Source organism: Phyllostomus hastatus, unplaced genomic scaffold (genome assembly GCF_019186645.2).
Source record: "Phyllostomus hastatus isolate PE091 unplaced genomic scaffold, TTU_PhHast_1.1 phas_scaffold_585, whole genome shotgun sequence".
In the NCBI taxonomy this organism is placed as follows: Eukaryota; Metazoa; Chordata; class Mammalia; order Chiroptera; family Phyllostomidae; genus Phyllostomus; species Phyllostomus hastatus.
This window is the reverse complement of record NW_025334037.1, coordinates 25,748,882-25,758,851: the sequence shown is the minus strand read 5'-3', so window position 1 is coordinate 25,758,851 and position 9,970 is coordinate 25,748,882. Positions and strand designations below refer to the sequence as shown.

The following is a 9,970-nucleotide window of genomic DNA, read 5'->3' as shown; positions in this document are numbered from 1 at the left end:
TTTACTGTTAGGGCTGCCATATTGAAGTAACAAAAACTGAGTGGCTTAGAACAATAGAATTTTATTGTCTTATACTTCTGTAGCCTAGAAGTGTGAACTCAAGGTGGTCAGGGCCATGCTCCCCATTCCCGGCCTCTCTCCTACCATCTTGTTATTCTTTGACTTGTGACAGCACAACTCCAAACTTCATGTGAATTTCTCCCTGTGTGTTCATCTGTCTTTTCACATGATGTTCCTTTCTATCAGGACAGTAGCCATATTGGATTAGGGGCCTATATTATTCCAGTATGACCTCATCTCAAGTAATTATATCAGCAATGATTCTATTTCCAAATCAGGTCACATTCTGAAGTACTGGGAATTAGGGCTTTAACATATGAATTTTGGGGGGACTTAATTCAAGCCATAACATATCTGTTAGAGCACATGTTACATCTTCCTATTATTGTTATTACTTTATTTACACATCTCTGTAGAAAAGAAGTTCCTTCAGGGATTCCTTGTAATCATTAAAAATGATCTCAGTGCTAGACATATTCCCAGATGCAGAAGATGACAGAATATTAATTGCATGGCTATTTTAAGTGGTAGGCTTTGATAACCCAAGGTCTGGGATTTCTATTTTCCCTTTATTATACTGGCATCTAATATTTACCACAAACTTCAGTTCTTTGGTTGCCCCTAATCAGGTATCTTTTATTTTTTGGCAGGTAAGTGATATGACTTTAATTTAAGCTAATGGGATAACAGTGTGATAGAAAAGTAAAACCAGGCATTTCTTGGTTGATCATGCTATTGGGTGATCTGACCAAAGAAATCAGTTTTTGAAAATTCCTGAGGGCATTATCATTTAATGTAGGGATCAAGTTAGGGACTGAAGAGAACATACTTAACCTTAATAGCCTCCATTTTCTGTTACCGTTCTTTAATTTGGACCCAGAAGTGATTGAGTGAGAAGTGACAGAAGTGGACTTAGATGAATGCAGGAGGTTGCTAGATGCATGACTACATATCCTGATTTTGTGAATTCATGTTGAAGTCAGATACTTAAAAATAAGTTCACTGAAAGGTTTGGATATAGGGTTATAGTACATATTTATCCTTGCTTTATGATCATCCAACCCCTGAACCCCTTCTTCCTGTGTTTGGGTAATCTCCCCCACCCCCATGTCGAATCTTGTTAGGAGGCTGAGCTGCCTGCTACTACAGAAGGTAAAAATGCCCAGTGCCTACTTGTGCAGCCTTGCTGCTGTTTAGGTCTCTTGAGAAACTCTCTGGCTATAGTGCTGCAGGGAGATCAGAAGATGCAGTAATAATGGTAGCAGCAGTGTTTAGCGCTGCTTTGCTTGAGATGCAACAGCATGTTTGGTTACAGAGACATTGGTGTCATCCCCAGACCAATGGTATGGCATATTTTTTATGTTTCTATCTGCATAGCTTCAACAGGGCTGCTATGTTGCAATGCACAGCTTACATGGCTGGCTCTGAACCTGATTCTTCAGTCATCCTGGTGAGTCTGAGACATTCACTACCCTTTAAATAAATTTCTTTCCTTGATTAAATTGGCCAATGATAACTCCTTTATTTTTCAACTAAGAATCTTGACACACCAGGATGTTCAGTATTTAACAGATTCACTTATAACAAAATTTTAGATGTACAGACCAAAATTGCTCAGACATAATTGTACAGACATAAATTGCTCAGAGGTGTGTATGTGAGGGAGATTAGTCCTGTACTTCAGCTTCTCTGCTGGCTTTGATTTATACTTGTTCTGTCATTTTCTAAGTCTCACTTATTTGTTCAATAAATATTTCTTGAGTGCCCGTGTACTAGTTTTCTATGGCTGCTGTAACAAATTACCACAAACTTGGTGGTTTAAAGCAGCACAGACATGTTTTCTTCTATTTCTGGAAGCCAGAAGTCTAGACAGTTTCCTGAGGTAAAGTTAAGGCATTGGCAGGGCTGGTGCTCCTAGAGGCTCTGGGGTAAAATGTGTTTCCTCGTCTTTCCTGGCTTCGAGAGCTGCCTGCAGTCCTTGAGCCCTTCCTTGCATCATTCTGGCCTCTTGCTTGTGATGTCACACTGCCTTCCCTCTCCTGTAGTCAAAGCTCCCTTTGCCTTTCACTCATGAGGACATTGTCATTGCTTTTAGGGTCCACCTGGATAGTCCAGGATAATCTTCCCATCACAAGATCCTAGCTTAGTTACATTTTCCAGGTTGCTTTAATACATAAATTAGCACTCATGGGTTCCAGGGATTAGGACCTGGATGTCTTTGAGGGCTATTGTTCAGCTACTACACTCTGCTATGCACTATACATTAGGAAAGCAAGGTGAAAAAATAAACATTTCTTCTGATCTTACAGGGTTAGTGGGATACACATGTTTAAATAGAAATCACACCAGCATTATTACAGTGTTATTTATAATCATGAAGATAAGGAAGCAGCCCAAGTGTCCATCAGTAGATGAGTAGATAAAACAACTATGGGACATTTGTACAATGGAATTCTACTTGAAAAAAGAAAATTTTACCCTTTGTGACAGTATGGATGGACCTGGAGGAATTATGTTAAATGAAGTAAGCCAGTCAGAGAAAGACAAACACCACATGATTTCACTCATATGTGGAATCTAATGAACAAACAGAACTAACAAGCAAAATAGAGACAAACTCATATGATGTGGACTCCAACCAGCAGGGTCCATGTGTTGTGGCTGCGATAAACAAATTTACATGGACTGCAGAAGTCCTGGGGAGAAAAGGGATGGCATGGTCACTGTCTGAGAGAGAGTGCCTTGACTCTTGCCTGGACAGGCTGTTATTGCTTTTCTGGGCACATTATATAGAGGATGGTCCTCATTTATTATTCACAGGTTTGCTTTAGGTGATTACCTTTATAGATAAAAAAGGAAAGGATGTTGTTAATTACTTCAAAGAAAAGGATGTTATAGATGTAAGGGGAAAAACGGTTGAACTGGTTACACTCTATCATTGGGAGGTTCAGCACAGACTTTAGGAAGTTACTTTAAAGATATGCAGTAAACATTTGCTACCTCAATTCAGAGTGAGGGAGTTTTAGCAAAAGCAAGCCTCAAAGCAGCCTAGGTACAATGCAGGCCTGGTTCTTCATGGGAAAGCCGATCTGTGGGCCTGGCCCTGGTGTGCCGCCTTGTATCTGCAGTTTTCCAAACCAGATCTGAGCTACATTCACCATTGCCATGTGAATCGGTTCCCTGTACTCATAGATGGAGAGCAGGATGACAGCTAAGGTGGGGGAGGTTAGGAGGTAGAGGACTTGAGCAAAAAGGAAAAAGGATTCATGGACATAGACAACAGTGTGGTGATTGGAAGGGGGAGGGGTTATAAGGGGATAAATGGTAATGGAAAAAATACAATAAAATAAAAAAAATAAAAATGACAGAAATAATTCTAAAAGTTCACTTATGATAAGTGCTCAAAAGATAAATATAGGAAGGGATGGGCAATATAATAAATTGACCTGCCAGAGTCTAGAAAGTTCTAGAAGGGTCATGGAAAATTTTGCCCAAGCTAATACTTGTTGTTATTTTGCCAATAATAACATTAGCTAATAATATCAGCAGACACTGTGCAGAGTGGGTTACATATGCCCATTAATTTAATCTTCATCATTAACCTATGAGGTAGGTACTTTTACTATCTTGGGATGAATAAACTGAGTCACAGATATTGTAGGTAACATGCTCAAGTGTCTGTGGTTACTTACTGGCAGAGAAGAAATGCTTAAATTCATCCTTAACTAGAGTAAATTTTGGTGGTTTTGTCTGCCTACCATTATTGTGTTGACTATGTCCTGATTTTCTTTGGAGGAATTTCTGTTTTCTTATTGTACCTGAATACTTTCCTCTGATGAAGGGTGGGGCCAGGCCCCAAAGTAGGACGGACTCTCCAGCAAAACAAAACAAAACAAAACAAAACAAAACAAAACAAGCTGAGGATGCTTCACTTTCCACAAGCTGAAGAACAGCTTGTCCTTCATTTTCTGTCATGTTAACTGCTCAGGCTTCTTTGGCTTCTGTTGGCGCGAGCTGTGCTTTTAAGCTAATTATTGTTGTTTTGCAGTCCTTGTTAGTGTGAGCTACTTCCTTTCTGATATATTCATTTTTCTGTTTAAGTTTCTGCTGGTTTCTCTGGCTTACACCCACAGCACTCGAATGACAAGGAGGAATCAGCCAGGAGAGGATAAGAGGAGGCAAGCAATTCCAAGGCAGAGGGAAGAGTGTGTCCCTGAGGTGACGAGCTGCTTGTATTTCTGAGGCGCTTTGAGAACACTGTGTGGTTGGAGGTAATGAGTGAGGCAGAGAGTGGCCTGAAAGGAAGTTAGAAACTTGGTAGGGGCCGTATATGCAAGTACAGGCCATGTGGGGAGCTGGGACTTTATCCGAGGAGTAATATTTTGTTGTTTTTTTTTAAAAGTAAGATGCGTATAACTAATATATTTTGCCAGCTGGACTCAGTAATACAAACAGAAAGCATTTTGATTCTTTCGTACCAACATCTGTTAAAACTTGCTCAGTTAAGTCATGTTTTCCCCTAAATTCTGGATGACACCTTGGCTAGGTAGCGTTACTTTTCTGGTCCCTCTTAGATGCTAATAAATTGTCTCTCATGTTTAGGTTATGAAATTCTGGTTCAGTCTATTATCAAAACTCTATATTTTCAGCCAATTATAAAATTCTCTCTTTGTCTTAGCCAAGGCAGCCTTCAGACTGGCTCTTGGGGATGGGCGTGGTCGTTGGCTTCTCCGCATCGCTCTTCTCCCCCATCTCGTCCACCGGATGTGCGATCCCTGGCTTCTCCCGGGTGGGAGGTCGGGGAGGGGTGAGGCTATCTCTTTCCCGGGAGATTCCTCCAAGTACCTGCAGTTTCCTTAGAGCCAACAGCGCTTCTCTTGCCGGGCACTGATGATCTTCCCAAACCCTAACTGCTGCCAGTCTACATACAGCCTCTTTCTGCTGGGCTCACCGTCCACCCCCAGCGGTCATTCTGAATGAATCCCTTTCCAGGGCTGGGGCAGGCAGCCGGCAGCCTGCAGCCCGCAGGAAGAGGCAGGCTCGCTGCGTTGCTGTCCTCCGGAAGTGCGGTTATTTCTCCAACAGCTTCAGCTACTCTTTGCTCTGCCATTAATTAGGCTGACCAACTTTTTGTTTCTACATTTTTTCAGTCATGCGTCACTTAAGTCTGTGCTATCCAAAATTACAGGGGCTAGTGCCGACTTTTCCAAATGTTTTTTTCTGAAGCTCCTCTGGACTTGGGAATCCCCCGTGAGCATCCCCCAGAGGGTTCCTAATCAATCCTGAATTGGCTGGTCCAGCCTATGGGATTTGCAAGCCTCGATTTGGACGGTCTTCTTTGCAAGCCCAGCACCTGGTTTCATTGTGTGGGTGTAACTGGCATCTATTGTTCTTAACTCCTGGGCTTCAGTCCAAACGGGGACAATAGGAAAAGTGCCATTTTAATATTCTCTTCCAAAGTGATGTGGTCACTTATCATAACTTTAATGAATAGAGTGTCCAGTCACGTTACTTCCTCAGCCTCATACAAAACAAATAAATGCTGACCATTCTTATATAAAAAAGTCAGAATGTTTTCTAAATTTGATCAGATTGAAGTTTCTTGGCTCTAGACAGTATTATATTAGCCCAAGAATTTTTCCTAATATTCTATAGAAAGGTGGGAAGGGGGCTTTATCTTCTTTTGTTTTAAAAAAATACCCCCAACCATCTGTCATATGCTTGAACATCGACCGAACATTTATAAATATTCAGTTGAAGTTTGTATGTGTTGTGTAAAGGGCTCAGCAAGTGCAAAGCCCTCTGACCACTTCCAAGATAATCCTAGCAAACAGCCATTAGGAATACACTGTGCTTCCTTCTACTTGTTCCTAGTTTTTCAGGACAGAACTGAGCTCCCATGCATGTTGGGAAGAAAACAGACAGCCCTCAGCTTGTTCCTCCCATTGCTATGTGACTGTCAGGGCTGCAAGGGATGCGCCTACAGAAGAAAATTGCCCCCCGGTGCACCTGAAGACAGACTTTTAAAAAATGTTTCTTTCTCCTTCCTTTTCTCTTTCCGTTTACTCAGCGTTATGAGACTCTGCTGTTAAACATCTATGGAGGACAACAAATTGTTTATGGTGGCTCCAGTGGGACAAGTCTAACCAAGAGCAAGTAGGCAACATAGCAAAGAAGTGTTCCCAACATTTATTTATTAAGCACCTATTGGGCCCAAAGAACATAAAGCATGGTGACTGCCTGGTAGGAGCTTTTAATCTGGTTGTGAGCCTGGGATGTACATGCACTGGAAGTTGAATTCAAAGTTAGTGATATCGAAGGCACAGTCATCCTATACTGTTAGCCTGCAAAAGGCAAAGCTGCAGCCAAGAAAGTGGTAGAGGCTACGGTGAGAGAGCTCTGGGCTAAACGTGAGTTTCTGATAGAGGCGACCAAAGTCGGGTTGGACTTCTGGAGAGGTGTGTTTCTTGTCATCCAAGGCGTTTAAGGCAGTGTGAATGAGTACTGGCAGGAGTGTTTGTAGAGGGCCTTATTGCATCTAAAAAACTCCTGTGACTTTACAATACTCTGATTCTGTGAGTCCTGAGGTCGGTGAGCAGGCATGGGCTCCTGGCATACCCAGGCGGAAGAATTTACTGAGGCTGAGCTACGGAAGCAGGAGCAGGAGCACCAGGGTTAAGGGTGGCGGGGGGGGGGGGGGAGAAGGGAATGCAGGCTGAGGACATACTGTGAGATTAATGAAAGGTCTGGCGCCTTTTCTTGTCCATATATTACAAGAAGAAATTACATTATTTCTAGCCACATTCAGGGAAGGCTACACAGGGGTTTAGAAACAATCTCCTAATGTTTTTTTGCTGGCTGAACATTTGGCAGGGCTGAGCCATAAAGTGAAGCCTGAGGGATGGGCTAGGGGGTTTGTCCTGCTCACTTGAACAGAACTTTGCTGAGTGTGTGCTGGGTGGCAGGCATCAGGCATGGGGAGTGCGGCATGGAAAGAGACACAGCTCTTCTCTTGAAAAGCTGAGTGTTCATTATTTATTTTAATGAATGAATTTATTTTATTTTTACTGCTTCAGTCAACAAAAGGGAAACTTTGAGTCCCCATGGTCATGGGGTTCAGGCAGAAGGCTGCCCTGTGGGCCGAGGAGGCGGCGGAGAGACCTTATTTAATCTTCTCCTTGGGGCACAGGTTGTTGGTGTGGCCGCACTTCTTGTGGCAACTGAGGGCGCTGGGGTGCAGGCTGGTGTGATGCTAGAGGCACATCGTCCTGTCGCAGTCGTACTTCGGCCGTCCTCCAGCTGTTTGCCTGCAAAAACCAGGTGCTGCTGGCCAGGCAGGGTGCCCTCCTCATCTTGGATTTTAGCTTTGGCATTCTCAGTGGCATCACCGGGCTCAGCCTCGAGGGTGATGGTCCTGCCAGTCAGGATTTTTGCAAAACTCTGCATCTCTGTGTCTGCTGGGGAGGCTGCTCTGTCACCTCGTGGAAGAAAAAGAACAAAACAGAGGCTTTCAAAAAGCTCGTCCTACAGTGTTCCCAGATGCAGACCTATGTTTAATTTCCTCAGAGTTTTATGATCGCTTTAATAATTGCTATATTTATTGAGTACCTTGTAAGCACTGCATAAGATGGTAGTCTCTTTCCAGTTCTCATGAGAACACTTCAGTGGAGATGCTTTATTATATCTGTTTTCCAAGGAGGAAGTTGAAGCTTGGAGAGCGCAAGTACATGGCCCAGCCAGTTCAAAATTCAAGCAGTCGCTATATTAATTGAATGGATAACATGTTCTGGGCTCTGTATTAGGTGCTGGGCACATAGCGTCTTATGGAGCCCTCACACCACTACAGGAGAGAGATACTACTGTTACCCCCATGTTATGGGCAGGGAAACAGGGGCCCAGTAAAATTAAACAAATTTCCCAGAGTCACACAGCCAGTGTTATGGACTAAACGTTTGTGTCCTCCCTAGATTCCTGCATTGAAATCCTAAGCCCCCAATGCGATGTTGGTAGGGAAGGGGGCCGTTCGGGTGTGATGAAGTCGTGAGGGTGGAGCCCAAGACCCCTTTATAGAGGAGGCCCCAGATTGCTCCCTGGTCTATTTGTGCCGTGTGCAGATGCAGGTGAAAAGTCAGCCACCTGTGAACCATCTTCCCAGCCTCCGGAAGTATAGAAACATTCTTCAGCTGTTTATAAGCCACCCGGTCTATGGTATTCTATCCTAGCAGCCTGGACAGACTAGGACAGTCAATTAGCATAGAGCACGGATTCAGGCCCAGCCTGCTTGGTTCCAAAGCTGACAGTAACCACTGGCTGCCCTCCCTTTTCTGTGCTTTGCAGTCAGCAACCTCACTCTGGCTCTGCCGTCCTCCTCCCTTTATCAAAAAACAGAGTGAATGACAAAATCATTTTGAGCATTTTCTTGAAAGGCCAGGCGTGAACTTGGCTGGAGGAGAAATTCCCATTAGAATTCCGAGGCTCAGCCTATCACAGCAGCACCGGGCACTGAGGAGGTAAATGTGCCATGCTAATTAAGCAATTACTGAAACTCATGATTAAAACATGAGGTTGCCTTTCTAAGAGAATCCCTGGAATAAGTAGTGTTCCTTTTGCCTGGGAGCCCGGTTGATGAGTATCTAAAAAAATCCACCTTCTTCTCCTGGAGACATGATGGAGAAGCAAGGACCATTGTGTTCATTATCTCTTTGGATCCCTACAAGGACCCTTTGGAGGTAGACAGGGGAAAATTTGGGGTGGGATTTTAGTGGTCAGTTAATCAGATCTCTCCTTCTTTTGAACCCTGGGTCATTTGTAAAATATACACAATACGCAGGGATTGGATCACGTGTCTTGTATTCACAGTGAAATGCCTTCCTTGGATCCCCCTTACCCACTCATACTGCAGCTGGATCTTGGGATCTGCATTTTCCAAGAAGGGAAGGGTTGGGCTTGTAGCCAGTGGAGCAGAGAAATGTAGCTGCCTTCCACCAGGAGCGTGCAGGTGGCCCAGGAGAGGAAGGGCTTCCATGCAAGCCCTTGCAAGACCTGTAGCACGCCCACCTTCCCCCAATACAAAAATGTGGATGACTGGACGCTTGTCTCATACCACTTCGCCTGTTAGATGAATCATTCCCACTCCTGGGAGGAGAAGCCAATGAAGGTGTAGAGGACAGCAATTTCTACCAAATACACCCAAAGAGGTATTTTATTGGCTGACAGTATCCTAGGGAGAGTGGGCATATGGTTTGCACTACACTCACTGATCTTGTTCTTCCATTCCATTGCCCTCTTCTGATTTGACAGGTGGAGAATTTGAGACCGACAAGGTAAAGGTTTGAAAGTGACATTTTAATGACAAAACTGGGGCTGGACCCTTGAGACCTCACCTCCCCGCGTGCCAGTGGAAGGGAGCTCAGAGCTGGAGGGTCGTCCCCTTCATGTTATACATGCGACAAGCGCCTCGCAGAGAGGGCAGGTGACTTGCCCGAGATCAAACTTCCAGAACTAGAAGCTCCGACCTTCTGATTCTTTCTGGGGCCCTTTCTCGTGCCTTCCAGAATTCTCCTTAACCCTGTGACATTTGTGCTGTTGGCTTGTGAGCATAGTGTTCAGGATTGCAGTGCTGCCCCTGAGCCTCTTTTCTCCGCCGTGAAAGGTAATATCTGCCTCTCAACATTCTCGTGAAAACCAAATGAAGCTGGTTCTGTGCCAGTGCTTTGTGGTTGTAACACTCTACAGATATGGGCATATTACTTTTGAGACTGTAACTCTCATTTCTGTCTCCTCAGATAGTCCCCATTTGAGCCAGCGGGGACACAGGTGGCTCAGGAGGCCACTGAGCTTGCGGGGAAACAGTGTTTTAGTGCAGTGGTTCTCGAGTCTGGCTGTAGGTTAAAATCTCCTGGAGAGCTAA

General features: G+C 44.1%; 1 pseudogene; it reads right to left on the bottom strand.

The window, feature by feature from the left end:
- Positions 1-7,222: 7,222 nt before the first annotated feature.
- On the bottom strand, positions 7,223-7,506 carry LOC123810087 (annotated as a pseudogene).
- Positions 7,507-9,970: the final 2,464 nt, after the last annotated feature.